At 38.5% G+C, this 24648-nt stretch overlaps 1 pseudogene; it reads right to left on the bottom strand.

Moving 5' to 3' along the window:
* Window positions 1–3138: 3138 nt before the first annotated feature.
* On the bottom strand, window positions 3139–23365 carry LOC106821945 (olfactory receptor 1A1-like; annotated as a pseudogene).
* Between the last annotated feature and the right edge of the window lie 1283 nt (window positions 23366–24648).

The following is a 24648-nucleotide window of genomic DNA, read 5'->3' as shown; positions in this document are numbered from 1 at the left end:
CTCCTTCAGACTGCACTGGATAAATTTGGATTGATTGATTGAAGGTGGTGAGATGGAAACCATGAAGGATCATCTCTCTTCTGCTTCAGAGTTTGATAACTTCTATATGAGTCCATGTTTCTCATCTCTGCCTTGTATCTCATGCTCTACTATGAGTGAAGTGATGTCTCTGAATCAAAGTTGTAGCTACACCTGTTGCTAGTGCACACATCCTGACTGACTTAACTATCTCTCAGTATTTTGTATCTTCTCTGTTGGTCAGTGGTGGAGTTGAGGGAAGAGCATTAATCATGAGAAAACTGAGCTCAAATATAGACCTGTGTCTCACTAATTGAAAGGCATTGAATAAGTCACATCACCCTTCATATATATGGCTTTCTCATCTGCAAAGGAGGGCTCTTTCCATCTATGCCACAGGGATATTTTGAGAATTAAAAGAAACAATAATATATGTGATACACTAAATATGCACGACCACACACGTATGTATATTTGATATTCAATGAAATGTCTATTTTTTCTAAACCTACATGGCATGTTTTGAATTTCCTTTATATCATTTATTATTTTTTTCTTGTGTTTCAGTTTTTTTCAGTTGAGTGCCCACTCAAAATTACTGTGATGATGCACTGCGCTATGTACTTTGACTAATACAAAAATGAGACAAACAGGTAGCTTGACATCAACTCTAGATTGTACAAGTGTCTTACTGCCCCCACTGGAACCCTCATTCTGCATCATGGCCCCCTTTCTTGAAATGTAGTCAACCTTGTATACAAGAGCCTCTGGCTTGGGTCTCAGTCTCATACTCTTAAATTATTTCATCTCTTTCTGTAACTTTACTTATCAATTCCACAGTGATCTCTGGTAATTTTACTCCAAAGTTTCATATCTTCATTATACTATTTAATTGAATACCTCCATGAAAACGTCCCAAAGGAACCCTTGAAAACATGTTCAAAAAGGAACAAATTTTTCTCAAATTACTCTTTTTCACTATTTTCATTAAAGGCATCGTTTTCCTTTTAGTGGCTCACTAAATTAAAATGGAGGAATAATGTGAGACTGACAGAGCAGTTACGTAGTATGGAGTTCTCCTAAGCGTCTACCTCCTTGGCTCTTCTTTTATACTATCCTCTTTGGCACTTAATATTTCACTATGGAAAATATTTTAACTATCTCATATGATTTGGCCTTGTTGAGTTTACCCATAACAGCAAAATTAACCTTGTGGCGTTCATTATTTAAACATAATGTTGCAGGATTCATTTATTCGTTTAACACAAATTAAGTAGTTACTGTATGTCAGCATTGTCTAAGTGCTGAAGATATAACAGTGAACAAAACAGATGCCAAATCTTCACATTCTTGTGGGGAGAGACAGGCAATATATCTATGGAACATTTTCATTGGCAAATTTGAAAATTCCCTAAATGAAATACCTTCATTCCCTCCATGATTTGGACATTCATTCACACAGGTTCATATGCATTTGTAATAAAATGTTTTTTCGTTAAAAAGAAGATATTTTTGATAGTTCTCATTCTTGGTGTTTTAGAGACCCAGAAAGCATTAAAAGCTGAATAACGTCATCTTCTAACATCCATGGATAAATTCTTGGCAATGTGGATTTTCTATAGAAGACAATAATTACATATAGATATGTGTATATATATATATATATATTTTTTTTTTTTGAGAAAGATTAGCCCTGAGCTAACATATGCCACCAACCCTCCTCTTTTTGCTGAGGAAGACTGGCCCTGAGCTAACATCCATGCCCATCTTTCTCTACTTTATATGTTGGACGCCTGCCACAGCATGGTTTGACAAGCAGTGCCATGTCCACACCCGGGATCCAAACCAGCAAACACCAGGCCACTGAATCAGAAGGTGCGAACTTAACCGCTGTGCCATGGGGCTGGCCTCAATAATTTTATATTTTTACTGGCAGTTAAAAATAGTAGATGATAGAACAACTAGCACACTGTTCTAAGATACATTTAATCTACCTTTCAAAAAATTATCCTGTTTGGAAATATGATATTTAAGGACCATCACTTATATATTTCTAATATTTTGAAAAGAATTTATGATTTTCTCATGAACAGAATCCAATATTAGGTAGTGGAGTTCCTTAGTGTGTATTTAGTGACCTGCTGGATTAACTACCTTTGTTTGGGGAAACCACCTACATAATCAGATTTGATCATCCAGAATCAAAGCCTCATCTTCCCTGGGCCATGGTGGAGAAAAATAGTCCCATCATTTCCAATCCTGCTCTTTTTCTTCATTTATTATTTGGCACCCCATATTTTTTGTTACTGTAGCTTTATTTCATGTTATAATTAATTAAATCAGCACTTTATTGTTTTAATTGAATCAGAATTTTATTACTTTAAAATGCAATAACTCTAGTGATGTGTCATTTTAGTAATATTTCAGGGAGAATCTTGTGCTCTTTAGAAACAGTCCAGCTTAATCAACAACACAGGAAGAACAAAAATATTTCCCCAGGTCAGTTTCTTTAAAGATTTTAATGGATGGCAAATAATGTCTGGTATGCTTATGTCTGATCATTACCAGATTACAGTTCAGAGACTGATCTTTGCATTTGTTCATGCCGCTTTCCACCAAGAATTATTGTATACACCTTATATGTGAAAGTTACAGTGATTCATTAAGACGTCTCCTGCCCTAGGAGGCTTGTAAGCATAGTAGGGGTGATTAAGCCTAATAGCCCAATAAAAATTGACATTCAAATAGTGATTTATAGCCTTCAAATCATGGACCAGTGTGATCCTCACATCCTGTGACAGTGGTGGAGCAGATGTTGGTATTCTTAACGTAGATGTAGAAACTGAGCTTCAGATCTTCTCAATTTTGCTCTGCTACTCAGTAGCTTAGCTGAGAAATGAAACCAATATTCCTGTGCTGCCACTCTGCCAAAAGGACAATAAAGTGTGCAAAGGGATAATTTCACTAAGATATATAATAAATTATTTCTAACTTCTAAGAAGAAGAATTTCTAACTAGAAAGATCAAAATCGCCTCCTTGGAGTGGGAGAACACTGGGACTGGAATTTTCAATGCATCCTAATGGGTAACTGCAGTCTCTGATGTATGACCTCACATTAGTTATGAGGAGATTCTCTTGTTGAAGAGTTTCCCCAGGGCAGTCCTCATGTTCTGATTCCTCAGACTATAAATGAAAGGATTTAACATTGGGCTCACTGCCCTGTACATCACAGTTATCACTACATTCTCTAGGTTATAACTAGTCAGAGGGTAGAAATACATTACCATGACTGTCTCATAATGCAAAGAAACAACTTTGAGGTGGGATCCACAGGTGGAGAAGGCTTTACACATATCTTTGGCGGATGAAGTAAGACTGTTGAAAAGACCTGAACATAGGAGATGATGATGCATAGTAATGGCACAGGGAAAACACCAACACCTATGTACGTCATCTTCACATTGAAGTATATGTCAGAACAGGACAGCTTGAGCAAAGGAGTAATGTCACAGAAGTTGGCTACTTCCTGGTTGCCACAGAAAGACGGACTAGCAGTGAGCAGAGTGTGGGGAGGACATTGGCTTTCCAACCATTCAAGACCCAACAATTAGCAGGACACAAGACCGTGGGCTCATAATTGTTGTGTAATGAAGCGGGCGGCTGATGGCCACAGCACGATCATATGCCATTGCTGCCAAGATGCAGCTATCTGTGCTACCCAAGACAATCAGGAAATACATTTGTGTTAGGCATCCCCCAAAGGAGATGGATTTGGTGTCCAAGAGATGGTTGGTTAGCCTCTTAGGGATCATAAGAGAGGAGAAGAAGGTGTCGACAAAGGAGAAGTTGGCAAGGAAAAAGTGCATGGGTTTGTGAAGGCAAATGTCAGAGAAAATGGGCAAGATGATGAGCAGGTTACCAATGTGATGGGGTAAATGAACAGGAAGAGGATGAAGAAGAAGTCTTCTTGTTCATGCTGACCAGTAACTTCAGGGGGATTAAATCCAGGGTAGAGGGTTGGTTTTCTTCTCTCATGGCTCCTTTGTTAAGAAAGGGGAGAGGAATCCAGAATTATTAACGAAGTTACTGTGTGTAACAATGTTCCTTATCCACCAGTTTTGACTCAAATGATCAGCCATCTCTACAACTGAATTTGCTAAATCCAGAGATATCCAATATTTTGGGAAAATATCCTTGTTGGTCAGTGTGACTAATCAACAATTAGCCCTGGACACTCATGTCTAAGAAGTGAGAAATCTATGAATCAGAGGTGTCCATCCTCCTCCATCTCTTCACCACCACCCAAACACCTAGGATTTAATCAATTTACGAATACTTAATATTCATATTGCATGTGCTACATACTTTGTTAGGCTTCTGGAAAAAACACAAATATGTGGAAAATACAATTTATTAATCCTCTATTCAACATGTAGGACATAGTCTGTGCTCTCAGGGACTTTATAACTTAACGGAGAAGTCAGAATCACACGCTGATTTTATTACACATGGCAAAGAAAGGATAGAATTTTGGAGTCTTTGATAAAATACTTCAATGCAAAGAGTGTGTGAAAACAAGAATTGGCCTGAAAATTAGGAATTATTCCAATGACCAGACTCATAGTAATTCCAGAGCCCAGGAACTAACAGGTATCTACCCTGACACTGGAAGGTTGTAAATCACAAGGGCCAGTGACTTTAGGTCTTAGCATAAACAAACCTAATGAATTTCCTCCCCAAGTGTCTCATTTTCAAAGAAGACTTTCACCACCTCATTTGATAGGCTGTGTCTCTTCACTTGATCTTAGCCAAAAGGCCAAGAAGTGATAGTGTTTATCTCTTTGGGTAACGCTGTAATATGGATAATCAGAAAGCCTTTCTCTTCAGTCTTCTCTTTCCTTTATTTCTTCTTTCTTTTGGTGGCTCATCCAACTCCATAGTCACTTTAACTACTACTTAGTAAACTCTCAGGTCTACGTCTGTAAGCTTCATCTCTCCTTCTCATATTTCTACTTTCAGCCATCTTGCCAACATGTCTGTCCATACCCCATACTCTGCACATCCAACCTGAGTAATTTGCAAGCTTTTTTGAGGATAAAAACCATACTTTGCTTATTTTTATCACCCCCAGGGAGATCATTGTGAAATATTGATCATTGTAAGAACCAGTAAGTTTGCACTTCATATTTCTTAGGTTAAATCAAGGTTTATTTCTTGGCTTCCCCACATGTGGGATCCTTACAGGCACATTCATCCAGTTTATCCATTACTTCTACATCTGATCTTGTTGATTTTTCATTTAAAATAATTCTTACGTAATTCAACTTTTCTACTTACTGTCTCAGAACTTTAACTTGGTCATCTTCATCTTCTCCCTGAAGTATTGTAGTGCTCCCTTAAGTGCTTGACTGTGGATTCCCTCCACTTTGATCCACTTGCACTCTGAGGCATACTATTTATGGCAAAGACCACTAGCTGCTCATCCTAATCCATGTTATTCTCTTCTTCCTGGACATACAATTAGACTACACTTCCCAGAGCCCCTTGCACTGAAGTGTGGTCATGTGACTGAGTTCTAGCCAATCCACCTATGTGTTCTGGGCTTTCTCCACACTCTTTTCCCCCTTGTGCCAGCTGGATGGAAATGGCCAGGAGGCTGAACAGGATGGTGGAGTCACATGGTGGAATGAACCTGTGTCCCTAGTTCTCCACATCCAGGAGAGCCACCATCCACCAAGAAGACACTCATAACTGGGACAGTTATATAAGAGGGAAATAAACTTTTATTCTGTTTAAACCGTTACACATTTTGTCATGTCTTTGTTACTATAGTCCAGGATATCTTAAGGAATTCACTAATTTTTCTGAAGAGAATTGTACTCAATAATTAATTCAATCTATAATTAATTCAATCACCAATTCTTGATGTATCCTATAGTATGCATGTGAAATATAGGCTAGGCATCTGGATTCAGTTTAAATTATATTTCCCCCAAATATGATGTGCTTTTTCATCTCTGTACCTAGAGAAATTTGGTTTCCTTTCTTGAAATGTCTTACCCTATCTTCACACAGAATCACAGTATCTCAGGGTTGGGAGGGTTCAATAAAGATAAACGGCTCAGAGTCTATTGTTATTTCACATAGTGTGGAAGTGTAATATTTTGGAGGTGGTGTTCTCAGCAACATAGTGTGCCAAGCTAATGTCACTAGGTCCCATTCTAATTAAAATACATAGAAATTTTAGATAAATGTAGACATTAATACAAAACACACGTAGCTAGACCTAAAAGAAAGAAATAGGAATACATAGATATGAGAAAAAAAAAATGAAAACTCAGAGCAAGAGTTATAAGCTATAGCTGATGCTGTTGTGCCTCCTTGGGGTTTCCACTCAAAAATATGGCACTAAAGGCGGCTGTCTCACGTGTTAATTCCCCTCTGGTACAGGAGATGTGCCACAGATCTGCATGAAGTAGAGAGCTAATTGAGATCTCTGCAAAAAACACTTGAAGTGTTGCCCTATGTGTGAAATAATAGTAGAAAAATTTTTCATCATGTTAGAATTTGAAAGGAAAGAACAAAAGGATAAAATTCACAGAAAATATGATTGTGTACAAATAAAATCCAAGGGAATCTCTAGATCAATCAAGGATTCCCCAGGAAATCTCTGGAGATAACAGCAAGTTTGTTTGACACAAACCAATATTAAAAACAATCAATACTGTTCTTATACTTAAATAATACTAAAGCAGAAAATATAATTTAAAAAATACTCTTCATTCACAATAGCAGTAGAAAATATTAAGGAATCCAGAAATAATTCTAACAAAAGAAGTCCAACTGGTTTGAAAAATTTCAAAACTTTACTGAAGGACAAAAAAGGAATATCTGAAAAAATGCAGAGATAAGCAATGTTAATGATGAGAATCAATGTGGTAAAAATTTCAGTTCTCCTTCACTTAAGGTATGAATTCAATGCAATTCCAATCAAAATATCACAAGATTTTTTAAACACTAAATTTCACCTGCAGAAGAATAAGGAGCCAAGAGGAGCTAAGACAATTCAAGGATACAGAATAAGGAGGAAGGAATTGCCCCATTAAGTGTCAAAATGATTTATTAGGGTAGTTGAAATCACGGAGTAGTATTGGTGGAGGGAGTGAAATGTAGATTCACGTAACAGGATAGACAGTCAGACGCAGATCAAGCATTTATTAGAAGTTGGTATATAACATGGGTTGGTTTAGAAATGCACAAAGAAAGGATGACCATTTTGACTGACCAGTTTTGTAGAGTGTTGGAACAATGAGATACCCATACCTGAAAAGTTATACAGAAAAATAGTTCTTAAAGAATTAATTGTGAAAAACAAAACTTCAAAAAATTTAGAGGAATATATAAGCATATCAAATTAACATATTGTACTCCTTAAACTTATAAAATATTATATGACAATTATATCTTGATAAAGCTGGAAAGAATTTACAGAAAAATGCGTTTATGATATCAGGGAAAGAGTTAATTTCTTGAAGCAGGCACAGAACACACAAAACGTAAGAAAAATATGTTAAACTTAGACTACTTTAAATTTAAAACATTTGTGTTAAAAAAAACACTAAAAAGAAAGGGGAAAGGCAAATCATGGAGTGGAAAGAAGTATTTACTACACACATAATCAATAAAGGATTAGTATTCAGCATGCATGAGTCGTACACACTAGTAAGAAATAGACCAAAACCCAGTAAGAAATAATGGACAGCAGGCTTGAATAGGCAAGTTGTAGAAGGAGAAGCTGGTCTGGCCAATAAACAAAAGGAAAGATGTTCAACCAAATTAAAACAAAATTTAATTTAACATTCCTCATCTCGGAACATGTAAAAGTATAAAAGTCTGAAAATTTCATGTATTGGGAAGAAATGGAAAAATTAGTATTGCCATTTGAAGAACAATTAGCCCATCTCTAGGAAAGCTGAAATTCATCCACCTGTGACCCAGCAATTCCACTTCTAGGTTAGACCCTAGAGAAACTCTGGCATATGTGTTCATGAACACATTCACAGGGATGTGTACTATCATAGAGGAAACTTGGAAATGGCCTACCCATGGAGGAATGGATAGGTAAATTGTGTCAATTTCTTATGAAAGAATTCTGTACAACAGTAAAAGTGAATGAATTCATGTGGACAAATTTAAAAAAATAGGACGGGAAAAGCAAATTACTGGAAGATATATTCTGTATCGCACAATATATACACATTTTGATACCTAAAATAATACATGTTCATGTAGTAAAAATATAAATCTTGACTGGGAGTATATACTGACTCTGGAAAACCGGTTACCTCTGGAGTGAGAGGGAGGAAAATAAGATTTTGAATGGGGACAAAGAGAATTTCAAGTATATCTGTAAAATTTATTTGTTTATAAAACTTGGGGTCCAGCCCTGTGCCCAAGAGGTTAAGTCTGTGCGGTCTCCTTCGGTGGCCCAGGGTTTCACTGGTTCGAATCCTGGGCGCGGACATGGCACTGGTTGTTGGGCTATGCTGGGGTGGTGTCCCACATGCTGCAGCTGGAAGGACTCACAACTAAAAATGCACAACTATGTACCGAGGGGCTTTGGGGGAAAAAAGGAAAAATAAAAAAATCTTGAAAAAAAATTTGGAGCAAATATCACGAAATGTTACATTTGTTAAACCTAGGTGATGAGTTTTTGTTATGTCTTTGTCATTCTGATATTTTAACAAGGTCATAAGAAACTAATTTAAAATAAAGATTTTAAAGGTTTGATGATAACTGGGTTCAGAGTGTGGCTAAAGAGCTGGGTGGCTCAAGTCCATTTTCACTGGATGTAGGAGATAGAGTGTTGGTTTTGAACAGGTTGAGAATAAACAGAAGTTCATGCTGGAAAGAGGGATTCAGGGGCCATATATCATGCTAAGAGTGAAGGTTATAATGAAAAAAGGTTCAGGTTATAGGAAGAAAAGTAGTAAGTGGATGCAAGTAGGGATAGATTTTGACACTATTTTGCTATGTTCTTTAATTGTCCGATGCCACCCCTCCCTGCTCATTCATTTTGTGTACACCTGCTCTTTGAACCAATGGTGATCTCCAGCCTCTTACCCTCTGTATAGTAGCCAGCCCAGTTCTGGCACTTTCATCTCTCACCAGCATACACCCCATGGCCGTGCACCCTTTCAGAAGACTTCAACCCAAGACAACATGTCTATACTTTTACTTCCCTCTTCCTGGGTAGCCAAGGGATAGTGGAGAAATCACACAAATGTGGGGAATCAGCCTGGAAAAGAAGTTTGGGGTTATATTGTGGAGAATTTTGAAGCAACATAAGATCTTTATACTTTATTCATTACATAACAAAAATTAATATAGTGGATGTGGACTGCATTATGCTTTCTCGTGATAGGGATATGCCCTCTTTTGTTTAATACAAACACAGGTATTTGGGTACATAAAATGATGAAAAAGGCAACACGCTGAATGACAAATGTGGTGCAAAGACAACGACAAGTTGATAAAAAAATAAAACAAGAGTTAAAGAATGTAAGAAAAAATCTGCACCAGAAAAGAAGTGATTGGTATAATCAATGTGAGAACTAAAGACACAAGGAACCAGAGGAGAGAAGTTTCTGAGCCCAGAAACTTGAGGATCCATAGTGTTAGATGTTAAGGTATCATTACAGGGAGAGATGATTTCTGCTGAAACTTTGAAAAGAAAGATAAAAGAACCAGATGCCCCCAGGGAGAGGAGCCAGGAGATGCATCAGCATGGATGCTAGAGGCTGATTAAGCCAGAGTTCCAGGAAGTGCTGGGCTGCTGAAATCCGTTTTCCTGTAAAGTGTTTGTGCTCTGAGATATCTGTCACATAAGTGTGACAGTGCTGAGGACACTTTTTCAGGGACACAAGAGGCCAAATGCTTCCTCTTGGCATAAGGGTTGGCAGACAAGGCCAAAGAAATATCTTCCAAGTGCTTTGACAATGAAACAACATAATTTTCTGAAGGAGAGTGTTGGTATCCACCATTGAACGTGGCTGTATAAGGTGGATTTGTAGCACCTAAGTCAATAGGCTTATGCGAGTGTACGTGCACACACACACACACACACACACACACAATATTACTTAGGGAGGTGGAGAGCTCAGGGCTGAGATAACCAAAACTACTCCTTCCTCATTCTGTTTTTCATGGTTAAGGGCCCAATGATAACCATTGTCAGAAGGGCAGGGTACTGTCTCTCTCTCTCTCTGTGTTTTGTCCATCCAGTCTTGAGACCTTGAGTTCTGGATTCAGGCCAATGTGTGAGTCCTAGTTTTGTCACTACCTCTCTGTGTGACTTTAGAAAAAATTCACCGTTGTTTTCATTTGATAAAATGACAAAATAATTCTACTTACCTCTTGAGGATGTTGTGAGGATCAAAGGAGATAATGCAGGTAGTGCACTTGCTGGCTGTCTATCCTCTGATGTCACTGGCATAAAGACACTGTTTCCACATCCATGGCCCCTACGTGGAGAGTCAGCTTGATGCGGGGTCGGTGAGCCGAGGAGTCAAAAGAAAGATTTCTTAGACTCTCAAGATCTGGCAGTAGTGCTCTTTTATTTAGAGAATAGAATAGTGTCGAATAGCATGGGGACAGGACCCATGGGCAGTCAGAGCTTCTGCTGCTGCCACTTCTGCTGCCCCCGCTGGCATGGGGACAGAGCCCATGGGCAGGCAGAGCTGCTGCTGCTGCCCCCGCTGGCGTGGGGACAGGACCCATGGGCAGGCAGAGCTGGTGCGTGGGGACAGGACCCACGGGCAGTCAGAGCTCCTGCTGCTGCCCCTAGTTGAGGGTTAGGGCTAAATTTAAGGCATGGGCATGTGAGTTATCTCTTTACAAGACAAAGAATATGTAAAAAGCTAAAATGGTAGATAAGAATCAAACCGGATTGAGTAAATGGCAGAAGTCACCGCTTGAATTTTATCCTCGGCTAAAGACAAAGGAGGATTTGTCGGGGGGAGGGTCAGTTACATGAGGTTGCCAGACAGTAAACAACTTAAGTTCTTGCCTTCCCCATTAAGAGTTTCCAGAGATAAGGCCATCCCCCCTTCCTCCTGGCTCAGAGAGGGAGGCATCTTCACAGATAGAGGTTTCCCTTAGAAATGTAAATGTTTCCCAACAAAGGAGCAAACCAATTCCAGAGAGGGAGGCATGGAGATTTCCTTCACAAATGCAATTGTCTCTGATCAAAGGGCAAACAAATTCCACTCCTTGGAGCCTGCTTCTTATCTGTAGTTTTAAAAGTAACCAGGCTAAAAATCCTCATCATAAACTGTTTTAAAATTAAGCAGCCTAAAAATCCTCATCAAGCTCAGATGCTGTCAAAAAGGATCCTGGTCCTGTGGCCTTCACTCCTCTTCCACAAATGGGAAGTTTACAGCCAGCTGGTCTAGCACCTCTTAGCATCCCTTTTTGGAGGCAGGCATGCTGCAGAAAGTGCCAGGAGTATTCCTGGTAGTGGGTCTCTGGTCCTCTTTCCTGAGGCAGAGGAGATAGGAGTGGATGATTTGGAAAGAGGAGTCCCAAGTTTTCCAACCAAGGAGCAGAAGGGTTGGAAAGAGCTGTTCTGGATGGAGTGTGAAGATGAGGATTCTAGTTTCCTCCTCAAGGAAGCAGGATGGGTCATAGGATAAAGAAAATTGTGAATTATTCACCAGATTACAAAGTCTCTTGAAACAGCACCCCCTACATCTTTATTCTGACTATAATCAGAGAAATTGCTGAGACTCATTACACACTCTTACAGCTATTCTCTGAGGGGACACAGTGGTTCTCAAGAGTAATAATTCCCAGAATTCTTTTCTAGAAGGGAGGATGGTTGGAGGGTTTTCCAGAGAGATGTCTTCTGGATCCAAGCTCTGGGTTGACCTATTCTAGCCTCTTTGTTGAAACGGGGACCTCTCTCCTCTGCTGTTCAGCACAAACTGGAACCACTCCTTGAGATACTAGGGCTGTGCTACAACTGAGCTCCTGGTCTTTATTCTAGGCTGTGCTGAAGCCTTTCTGGTGTTAAATGTGCAAAGAATTGTATTTCATCTTTTGTCTATGATTTGCCTTGAGGACGGTTATGGTGGAAGTTAAACTTTCTTTCTTTCTAGTATTTTGACAGGAAGTCTCCGAATTTGGAACTAGATGTTATCTAGTCCACTTCGTGTATGTATCACCTTTATAACAGTTCTGATTAATGTAATTATGCCATGATTTAGCCCTTCCTGTGGCAGAGAGGTCACTACCTTTCTGCAGAGGACCATGGTGAAGACTGTGAACTCTGGCTGGGTTTCAGTCCAGGCTCTGCCTCTTACTGCCTGTAACTGACCTTAGACATTTATTTAGTGTAGCTACTCATCTCTGTAATTGGAATAGCAACAGCAACAATCACAACACCCCCATAAAGCCGTTATGAGTATCAAATGAATTAATGTCTAAAAAGTTCTTAAATCAAGCATGGCAAATAATTAGCACTTAGTCGTTGTCAACTGTTATTTTACAATCTCTATACTACTGTGTTTATTGCCTGTAATATTACCCATCAAGTATTTATTTTACTACTAGTCATGTAAATGTTGGACAGTACTCTGAATGTTGAATGACATTTTCCTCTAGACATGCTTCAGTTTATGCCTCCTATTTGCTCTGTTGTTACCTTCTCCATGATGAGATCATGCTCCAGTGTCCAGGACATGGACTCTCAGATACAGAAAAGATGACATCCCATGATAATATTTTCTTCTTGGTAACCACATTTTGTTCTTGGTGTCCTTCTCGGTATCTCTTACTACATTCAAGTTTTGTTTACTGAGTACCCATTAGAGGCAAGGAATTGTGCAACGACATATAAGAAAACCATGAAGAAAATGATACTTTAACATTCAAACATTTGCAAAATATTTTCTGTGGAAAGTGACTACAGCTTTCTTTATGTATCAAAGGAATCTCTGACCTTCTCCTCCCTCCAAAGGTAAAAACTGCTTTGCTGAAAGGAACTAAGTTTAATAGTCTGTTGGCAAATTCCAGGCTTGGTAAATCCTTCTCACTGAAGATGTTTTTAAAAATCTATGAAATATATTTGCAGAGTAAGAAAAGAGGAATAACGTCTTAAATACTTGGAGGAAAAACTTATACTTGAAAGAAATTTGAGAAAGAGAAGAAAAAATTTTTTAGAAATTACTTTTTTTCATGTTCTTAAGACATCAAAAAAGGAGACAGTATAAAATGGAAATAAATTTACGTGAAACTTGAAATAGCGGACAAAAATTAATAAAGAGTAGAAAAAATATTTTAATTGACATTTTAGGCAAAATTGACATCAGAAAAGTAAATTCATAAGAAAAGTAAGAGGAAAAAATTTCTCTCATAAAAGAGAACCCTCCCCAAAGATATCAGCAGATTTCTCAGCAGAGACCTTGCAGTCCAGGAGATAATGGGATGATAAATTCAAACCGCTGGAAGAAAGCAACTGCCAACCAAGAATGTTTACCCCATAAAGTTGTCTTTCAGAAATGAATGTGAGACAAAGACTTTTTCTAACAAACAGAAGCTGAAGGAGTCCATTACCACTAGACCTGGTTTACAAGAAAGTCTCAAAGGAGTTATTCAAGCTTAAATGAAAGGTCACAAATTAGCAGCATAAAAACATATGAAAATATGCAACATATTAGTAAAGATAAGCAAATAATCAGACATACCAAGTGTCTTTTCTGACCACAATGATATGAAAGGAGAAATGAGTAAGAGGAGGAAAACTGGAAACACAAATGTGTGGAAGGTAAAACACATACTCTTTAACAATTGATGGGTTAAATAAGAAATCAAAGGAAAATTAAAAGTATATTTGAATCAAATGAAAATGGAAACACAACATACCAAAACCTACGGGATGCTGCAAAAACAGCTTTGAGAGAGAAATTTATTGTAATAAATATATTAAGAAAAAATAGAGGATTGCTCGGAAGATGGAGATGTAGGAGGATTCTGAAATTACCTCCTCATACAGACAACAAACTTACAACTACTCTCGGAACAATTACTCCTGAGAGAGAACTGAAAACTGTATAAAAAGAACACCCACAACAGGGGGCAGTGCTGACTGAGGTGAAAGAGGAAGAAATTTTTTTTTGGAGAGGACAAAGCCACATTCTAGCTGTGGTGCTTCATGGCAGGGAGCAATCTTAAGGTACAAAGCTTTTCTGGAGGAGTAGGAGAAGGAGCGCATAACCACAATAAGCGGCTTTTGGACTAAGTGAAGCTGAGAAGAGTGCCATAAGATGTGGCTTTGCTGTCTATTATCAACAACGAGGAATACCCACAGAAAAGCTATCAGACATAGGGGGAAAAAAAGCCTGCTCTTAAAAGACCCATACACAAATTCATCTATTTCAGAAAACAACCTAAAATCACCAGAAAGAAAGGTCCACAGTCCTTTGGTGAAAAGAGACTCACTTGATAGGCTGTGGGCACGACTTGGTGAGAAGTGAGACCTCACAGCCTGGGACCACCTCCCTAAGGATTGAGACATTGGTGGCAGCCATTATTATGACTTAGTACAGGTGTGCTGACAAAGATGCTGGCCTAGGCCAGTGGAGTTTTTCCCCTGGCCAGTTAAGTGCAGGGGTCTGCCCCACCCACAGGAGGACTGATTTAATCCAGCTCAGCCAGGCAAGTAGCCTGCCCTAGGGACTGACTCCACTCAACAGCAAGCCCTTGGGCAACTTGTGGGCCCAAATGGGTGGAGTGTGTTGGACCTCTGTGTTGGAGTGAGAGGGTCTGCCTCTGTGGGGCAGGGTGTGTCTGAGGGGCAGGGTGAATACAAGGGGCAGGCTGTGTTGGTGGAGTGTGTGGGGCCTCTGTAGTGGGGCAACTGGGTCTGCTTTAGTGGGTCAGGGCATGTGCATGGGGTGGGACTGTGTTGACAGGGTGTGTGGGCCTGCAGGGAGTGGAGCTTGTCAGATGTAGCAGACTTGTGCTTCTTAAATGGTCACATAGGGGATCAGCCCCAACTTTGAGTGCCTGAAACAGTTGTCTGCTGCTACACCTGGGACCAACCCCACCCAGCTGTACTCCTGAGAGAGCTGACAACAGCCTTGCAGGCTGGAAGTCTACAGCAATTGTAAGCCCCTGTGCCTAGCAACCAGCCATGCTAAGGCCTACTCACTTAACAGAAAAACTGCAGCAGGAATGTGCTATTAGACCTTATAGCCAACTGTGCTGGGGCTCCCCATACCTGATAAAGTGACTGAAGGGACCATAGCAGCCACACGCAGTTGAGCATTACCACCAGCCAGCCAGGGGGACAGCCTAGCCTCCCCTTGCACCTGAAGCAAGAGAAGCCCTGCCACAGCAGAAGGAATCACAGAACCCACATAGGGGACACTCCTGGAACATGTGGAACTGGTCACTAGAGGGAAGCACACTGCTGGGCCTCATAAGGCATCTCTTACATAAGGCCATCTCTGTAAGATTGGAAGAGGTAGCTGATCTGAATAATACATAAATACAAGCACAGAGACAGACACAAAATGAGGGGGAAAAAGAATATGCTCCAAATAAGGAAATAGGACTAATCCTCAGAAAAAGAACTAATTGACACAGAGTTAAACAATCTATCTGATAAGGAGTACAAATTAATTGTCACAAGGATGTTCACTGATCTCAGGAGAGAAATGGTTGAATTCAGTGAGAACTTCCACAAAGAATTAGGAAATATAAGAAAGAACCAATCAGTGGTGAAGAATACAATATTGGAAATGAAAATTCACTAGAGGGACTCAATAGCAGAGTAGATGATACAGAAGAATGGACCAGTGAGCTGGATGAAGGACTAGAGGAAATCACCCAAGCTGAACAGATAAAAGAAAAAAGAATTAAAAAGAAAAATGGCAGCCTAAGGGACCTCTGGAACAATATCAAGCACACTAACATCCATATTATAGGTGTTCCAGAAGGAGAAGAGAGAGACAAAGGGGGAGATAATCTATCTGAAGAAATAACAGTTGAAAACTTTCCTGACCTAGGAAGGAAACAGACATCCAGGTACAGGAGGCACAGAGGGCACCAAACAAGATAAACCCAAAGAGGCTCACACCAAGATACATTATAATTAAAATGTCAAGAATTAAAGATAAAGAGAGAATCCTAAAAGCTGCAAAAGAAAGGCAACAAATTACGTAAAAGGAAACCCCATAAGGTTACCAGCTGACTTCTCATCAGAAACCTTACAGGCTAGAAGGGAGTTGCATGATATATTTAAAGTGCTGAAAGAAAAAAAACTATAACCAAGAATACTCTACTTGGCAAGATTATCATTCAGAATGGAAGGAGAGAGAAAGAGTATTACAGATGAGCAAAAACTAAAGAAGTTTATCACCACGAAATCAGCCTTACAAGAAATGCTAAAGGGACTTATTTAAGAGGAAAAGAACCACAAATAGGAATAAGAAAATTATTTAAAAAAAATCCCAAACAATAAAATCACTGGTAAAGGCAAATATACAGTAAAGGTAGCAGATCAACCACCTATGAAACTAATTTGAAAGTGAAAAGAAAAAGTAATAAAATTATCTACTTCCATGATAAGAAAGTAATGGATACACAGGCACAAAAAGGAGGTTAAACTTGATATCAAAAACATAAAATGTGGGAGGAGGGGAGTAAAAGAATAGGGCTTTTAGCAAGAGGTCAAACTTAATGAGACCATCAACTTAATATAGATTGCTATATACATAGGTTATTATATATGAACCTCATGATAATCACAAACCAGAAACCTATAATAAATACAAAAAAAAATTAAGAGAAAGGAACCCCAGAGTGATACTAAACAAAACCATCAAACTGCAAGAGAGGAGAGCAAGAGAAGAAAGGAACAGAGAACTACTAAACACCCAGAAAAAAAAGTAACAGAATGGCAATAAGTATATTCTTATCAAGAGCTACCTTAAATGTCAATGGAGTTAATGCTCCAATCAAAAGGCATAGGGTAGCCTATTGAATAAAAAAAAAGACCCTTCTATATGCTGCGTACAGGAGACACACTTCAGACCTAAAGACACTCACAAATTGAAAGTGAAGGGATGGAAATGATACTCCATGCAAATGGCAATGACAAGAAAGCTGGGGTAGCAATACTTATATCAGACAAAATAGAGTTTAAAACAAAAAATGTAACAAAAGGCAAGAAAGGCACTACATAATGATAAAGGGAACAATTCAACAAGAGGTTATAACACTTTTAAACATCTACGTACCCAATATAGACGCACCTAAATAAGGCAATTATTATCAGACATAAAAGGAGAAATAGATAGCAACACAATAATAGTAGGAGACTTTAAGACTCCACTTACACCAATGGATAGATCATCCAAACAGAAGATCAATAGAGGAACACTGGCCTTAAATGACATTAGACAAGATGGATTTAGTAGATATATACAGAACATTCCATCCAAAAACTACAGAATACACATTCTTTTCAAATGCACATGGGACGTTCTCCAGGATAGATCCCATATTAGGCCACAAAACAAGTCTCAATAAATTCAAGATGACTGAAATGATACCAAGCTTCTTTTCTGACCAGAAAAGTATGAAACTAGACATCAATTACAGGGAAAAAATCAGAAAAGCCACAAATATTTGGAGATTAAACAAAATGCTTCTGAACAATGATTGGGTCAAGGAAGAAATCAAAGAAGAAATAAAAAAATACTTGGAGACAAATGAAAATGAAAATATGGCATGCCAATATCTATGGGATAGAGCAAAAGCAGTTCTAAGAGGGAAGTTTATAGCAATTCAGGCCTACCTCAACAAACAAAAAAAATTCCAAATAAACACTCTAATAGTGCACTAAAGGGAGTGGAAAAAAGAAGAACAAACAAAGCCCCACATCAGTAGAAGGAAGGAAATAATAAAAATCAGAGCAGAAATAAAGGAAATAGAGACTAAAAAAAAAAAAGCAGAAAAAAATCAATGAAACTAAGAGCTGGTTCTTTGAAAAGATAAACAAAATTCACAAGCCTTTAGCTAGACTCACCAAGAAAAAAAGAGAGAAGGCTCAAACCAATAAAATCAGGAATGAAAGAAGGGAAATTACAATGGACACTTCAGAAAAGCAAAAGATTGTAAAGGAATACTAAGAAAAGCTATATGCCAAAGAATTGGATAGTTTAGAAGAAATGGATAAATTCTTGGAATCACAAAACCTTCCAAAACTGGATCAAGAAGAAGTAGAGAATTTGAATAGACCAATCACCACTAAGGAGATCAAAACAGTAATCAAAACCCTCCCCCAAAATAAAAGTCCAGGACCAGATGACTTCCCTGGTGAGTTCTACCAAACTTTCAAAGAAGACTTAATACCTGTCCTTCTCAAACTCTTCCAAAAAATTGAAGAGGAAGAGAAGTTTACTAACTAATTCTATGAAGCCAACATTACCCTGATACCAAAACCAGACAAGGGCTTCAAAAAAAAAAAAAAAAAGAAAAGGAAAATTACAGGCCAATATCACTGATGAATGTCAATGCAAAAATCCTCACAAAATATTAGAAAATCAAATACAACAATATGTTAAAAATATCACACATCATGATCAAGTGGGATTCATTCTAGGGATGTAGGGATGGTTTGTCATCCGCAAATCAGTCAATGTGATATACCACGTTAACAAAATGAAGAATAAAAATCACATGATCATCTTAATAGATGCAGAAAAAGCATTTGAAGAGATACAACATCCATTTATGATAAAAACTCTAAATAAAATGGGTATAGAAGGAAAGTACCTCAACATAGTAAAGGCTATTTTTGACAAACCCATAGGTAACATCATTCTCAGTGGAGAAAAACTGAGAGCTCCCTCTAAGAACAGGAACCAGAGAAGGATACTCACTTTCACCACTCATATTTAACATCGTATTGGAAGTCCTAGCCAGAACAATCAGGCAAGACAAGAAATAAAAAGGATCCAAATTTGAAAGGAAGAAGTGAAACTGTCACTATTTGCGGATGTCATGATTTTATGTATAGAAAATTCTACAGAATCCACCAAAAAACTTTTAGAAATAATAAATGAATATGGTAAAGTTACAGAGTACAAATCAACATACAAAAATCAGTTGTGTTTTTATACATTAACAACGAAGTAGCAGCAAGGGAAATTAAGAATACAATCCCATTTACAATTGCAACAAAAAGAATAAAATATCTAGAATAAACTTAACCAAAGAGGTGAGAGATCCATACACTGAAAACTATAAAACATTCTTGAAAGAAATCCAAGAAGACACAAAGAAATGGAAAGATATTTTGTGCTCTTGGATTGGAAGAATTAGCATAGTTAAAATGTCCATACTTCCTAAAGCAATCTACAAATTCAATGCAATCCCTATCAAAGTTCCAAGAACATTTTTCACAGAAATAGAACAAAGAATTCTAAAATACATGTGGAACAACAAAAGACTCTGAATAGCCAAAGGAATCCTGAGAAAAAAGAACAAAGTTGGAAGTATCACACTCCCTGACTTCAACATATACTACAAAGCCATAGTAACCAAAACAGCATGGTACTGGCATAAAAAGAGACACACAGATCAATGGAACAGTATTGAGAGCCCAGAAAATACCCCACACATCTATGGACAGCTAAATTTTGACAAGGGAGCCAAGAACATACAATGGAGAAAGGAAAGTCTCTGCAATAAATAGTGTTGGGAAAACTGGACAGCCACATGCAAAAGAATGAAATTAGACCATTATTTTACACCATACCCAACAATTAACTCAAAATGGATTAAAGACTTTAATGTAAGACCCAAAATCATTAAAATTCTAGTAGAGAACAAAGGCAGTACACTCTTTGACGTCGGTCGTAGTAGCATATCTTCAAGTCCTATGTCTGACTAGGCAAGGGAAACAACACAAAGAATAAACAAATGGGACTACGTCAAACTAAAAAGCTTCTGCACAGCAAAGGAAACCATCAACAAAACGAAAAGACAACCTAAAAATTGGGAGATGAAATTTGCAAAGCATGTATCTGATGAGGGGTTAATATCCAAAACATATAAAGAAATCATACATCTTAACAACAAAAGAAACTAACAACACAATTAAAAAATGAGCAAAAGATCTGGACAGACATTTTTCTAAAGAAGATATACAGATGGCCAACAGACACATGACAAGATGTTCAACATCCTTAATTATTAGGGAAATGCTAATCAAAACTACACTGAGATATCACCTCATGCCAGTCCGAATGGATATATCTAATAAGACAGGAATTAACAAGTGTTGGAGAGGAGGAGGAGAAAGGGAATTCTCATACTCTGCTGCTGGGAATGTAAACTGGTGCAGCCACTATGGAAAACAGTATGGAGATTCCTAAAAAAATTAAGAGCAGAATTACCATAATATCCAGCTATTCCACTGCTGGGTATTTATTGAAAGTACATGAAAACATGAATGCATAAAGATATGTGCACCCCTGTGTTCATTGCAGCATTATTCACAATAGCTTAGACTTGGAGGCAACCTAGGTACCCATAAAGGGATGAATGGATAAAGAAGATATGGTATATATACACAATGTAGTACTACTCAGCCATAAAAAAGATGAAATCTTGCCATTTGCGACAACATGGATGGACCTTGAGGGTATCATGCTAAGCAAAATAAAGCAGAGAGAGAAAGTCAAATACTATATGATCTCACTCATAATTAGAAGATAAAAAGAACAGCAAACAAACACAGAGACAGAGACTGGATTGGTGGTTACCAGAGGGGATGGTAGGAGGAAGGAGGGCAAAAGGGTTGAGTAGGCACATGTGTATGGTGATGGATTGTAATTAGTTTTCGGGCTATGAACATTATGTAATCTCCACAGATACCAAAAGACAAGGATGTACACCTGAAATTTATATAATTTTAGAAACCAATGTTACCTCAATTAAAAAGGAAAATGAAAGATGTCATATAGTAAACTAATTTTATACCTCATGAAACTAAAAAATGAGAACAAACTAAGCTCAAATTTAGCAGAAGGAAGGAAATACAAAAGATTAGAGTAGGACTAAATGAAATAGAAGCCCCCCATACCCCAAAAAACAACCATTAGAAAAGACCAACGAAAGTAAGAGCTAATGTTTTGAAAAGATGAACAATAAGGCTGGGGAAAAAAGGAAAAAGAAACAACTGAAAAATTTTAAAATAATAATGTTAATTTAATCCAATATTCCAAAATATCATCATTTCAACATGCAATCATTATTTTATAATAGTATTGAGATATTTTAGAATATTTAAAGTCCAGAGTGTATTTTACAATTACTATAAATTTCAAGTTGAACTAGCACATTTCAAGAGTTCTACAGCCTCATGTGGTTAAGGGCTAAATATTTGGGGTAGCCCCTATAATTGGGTTTTTACTGATTCATGGGCAATGGCCAATGGCCTAGCCATACGGTCAGGCAGCAAGACAGTGGAAACATAGCCTACTAAGGGGATGCCCATATGGGGCACAGCCCTATCGAAATCACCATGGGAATCTGAGGGGTGCATTAAAATAGGACATGTTGATGCCCATCAGAAGAACTCCTTTCCAGGTTGGAAGGTGGTTGAAATTGCAAGAAAACATCCCCATGTGCTCACTTGAGGGGGCCACCTGGATCCATTAAGTGAGTGGACTTGGGGTATTGCAGCAATGCAGAAATGGGCTGAATCCAGACATTTCCCTTGCGCTCCCTGGAGCACAAAATGCCAATAAGAACTGTCATGTCTGCCAGCAAAAGAAACAGACATTGCAGATGTCTATGTAGCAGATTGCCTGGGGGGAAGCCCCTGATCTTGGTGTCCAAGAGATGGTTGGCCAGCATCTTAGGAATGGTTACAGAGGAGAAGAAGATGTCAACAAAGGAGTGGTTGGCAAGGAGAAAATACATGGGGTTGTGAAGACGAATGTCAGAGTGAATGGCCAAAATGGTGAGCAGGTTTCCAATCAATGTGATGGGGTAAATGAACAGGAAAAGGATGAAGAAGAAATCTTCCTGTTCCTGATGACTGCTAACTCCCAGAAGGATGAAATCCAAGTTAGAGGACTGGCTGTTTTCTTTCACGGACACTTCGTCAGGAAAGGAGAGAGAGAAATTCAGAATTATTAGTGAAGAGCTGGATGTAATGATCTTCCTTAACCACCACTTTTGACTCCTGTGGTGGCTGTGTCTATAGCTGAATTTACTAAATCCAGAGATAGCCAATACGTGGGGGGAAAATCCCTGTTGGTCAGTGTGACTAGTTGACAATTAGCCCTGGACAATCATATGTAAGAAGTGAGTAATCTTGAGTCAGAGGTGTCCCTCCTCCCCAACCCCAGTACCATCACCCAAACTTCTACTGTTTACTCATTTAACGTATAACTAAGGTTCATATTCAATGTTATAGAAACTTTGTTAAGCCTCATGGAAAAATCTTAAACAATACAGTTTATTCATCCGTTTACTTGTACATGACACAAGTCTCTGCTCTCCAGGACCTTACAACTTAATGGAGAATCCTAAATCACACTAATTTTATTACACATGAAAAGGAGAGGATAGTATTTTGGGGTCTTTGAAAAAACATTCCAGTACAAAAGCTGTTCAGTGCAAGGAGCACTCTGCATAATTAGAAATTGTTCCACTGACCAAGCTCAGAATGAGCCCCGAGCCCAGGAGTTAACAAGTGTCTATACTGGCATCAGGTGATTGTAAATCACAAAGACCACTGACGTTAGGTTGTAAGAAAACAAGATCAGTGAATTTATGTCCCGGGTATCCCATTTTTAAAGTAGATATTCACTTTAAAAGAATTTTTCTTTCTTTCTTTTTTTTTTTTTGTGCAGAAGATTGTCCCTGAGCTAACTTCTATTGCCAATCTTCCTTTTTTTGCTTGAGGAAGATTGTCCCTGAGCTAACTTCTATTGCCAATCTTCCTTTTTTTGCTGGAGGAAGATTGTCCCTGAGCTAACATCTGTGCCAATCTTCCTCTGTTTTGTGTGGCATGCCACCACAGCACGGCTTGACAAGTGGTGCTAGGTGCATGCCTGGGATCCAAACCTGCAAACCCTGGGTCGCCTAAGTGGAGTGCACGAACTCAACCACTACGCCCCCATGCTGGCCTCAGATATTCACTTTTGATAAGTTTCGTCTCTATTCCAAACCATTAAATATATGTAATCATAATACTTTTCTCTTTGACCTTTCCTTACCCTTTTTTATTATTTCCTTTGGTGACCCATTCAACTCCACCATGGCTTCAACTGCTGCTTAATGGACTCTCAGGTCTGTATCTGTAGGCTTGATCTCTTGTCTCATATTTCCACATTCAGTCACCTGGCTGACATGTCTGACCAAACCCCATACTCTGCATGTCCAGTCTAAGTAGATTGCAAGCTTTTTTGAGGAGGAGAACCGTATCTTCTTTTTATCTCTTCCAGAGAGATTATTGTAGAATATTGTTCAATTTATGCACCAATAATTTTACAGTCAATAGTTTTTAAACTATATCCAGGTTTATATTATGGGTTCCCCCTACGTGGGGTGCTCACAGACACGCTCACCCAGTTTATTCCTCACCTCAACATCTGATCTTGTTGATTCTTTTTTTTCTTTTTCTAAAGATTGGCACCTGCACTAACATCTGTTGCCAATCTTCTTTTCTCCTTCTTCTTCTTCTCCTTCTCTCCAAAGCTCTCCAGTACATAGTTGTATGTTCTAGTTGTCAGTGCCTCTGGTTGTGCTATGTGGGATGCTGCTTCACCATGGCTTGATGAGTGGTGCCATGTCAGTGCCCAGGATCCGAACTGTTGAAACCCTGGGCCGCAGAAGTGGAACACGCGAACTTAACCACTTGGCCATGGGGCCGGCCCCTGATCTTGTTTATTCTTCACTTAAAATAATTTGTACATAACTTTTCTACCTATTGTTTCAGTTCCTTAGTTTTGACCACTATCATATCATTTTCTACTTGAAGTATTGTAATGCTCCCTGAATTACTTGACTACTGGCTCCCTCATCTTTGATTGAGCGTGAGGTATACTAATTGTAGCAGAGACTACTAGCTATTCACCTAAATCCTTATGCTCTCTTCTTGGGCACTCAGCTCAACTACATGTCTCAACCTCCTTTGCACTAAGGTATTGTCATCCATGTTCCAGTTCTGGTCTTCCTACACACTCTCCCCTACTGTGAGCTGAATATAAATGGGTGGGAGCCTGAATGGGATGGTGGGCTCACATGGTGGAATGAGCCTGTGTCCCAAGTTTTTCATATCCAGGAGAGCTGCCATGCACCAAGAAGACACACTAAGACAGTTATATAGAGGAGAAATAAACTTTTATTCTTTTTAAACCATTACACATTTTGTCATGTATTTGTTACTGTAGTCCAGGATAGCCTAAGTAATTTACTTATTTTTTTCAACCACCAATTCTCAGTGTCTCCTATAGTACAGGTGGGAATTATTTACCAGGCAAAGGGGAAGAAGGTAAAATTATCTGTCCCGTAAATATGACATGCTTTTTCATCTTTGCACC

The sequence above is a fragment of the Equus asinus genome, chromosome 13 (genome assembly GCF_041296235.1).
Source record: "Equus asinus isolate D_3611 breed Donkey chromosome 13, EquAss-T2T_v2, whole genome shotgun sequence".
NCBI classification, from domain to species: domain Eukaryota; kingdom Metazoa; phylum Chordata; class Mammalia; order Perissodactyla; family Equidae; genus Equus; species Equus asinus.
The sequence above is the reverse complement of the archived record's forward strand: the minus strand, read 5'-3'. Positions and strand labels throughout refer to the sequence as shown.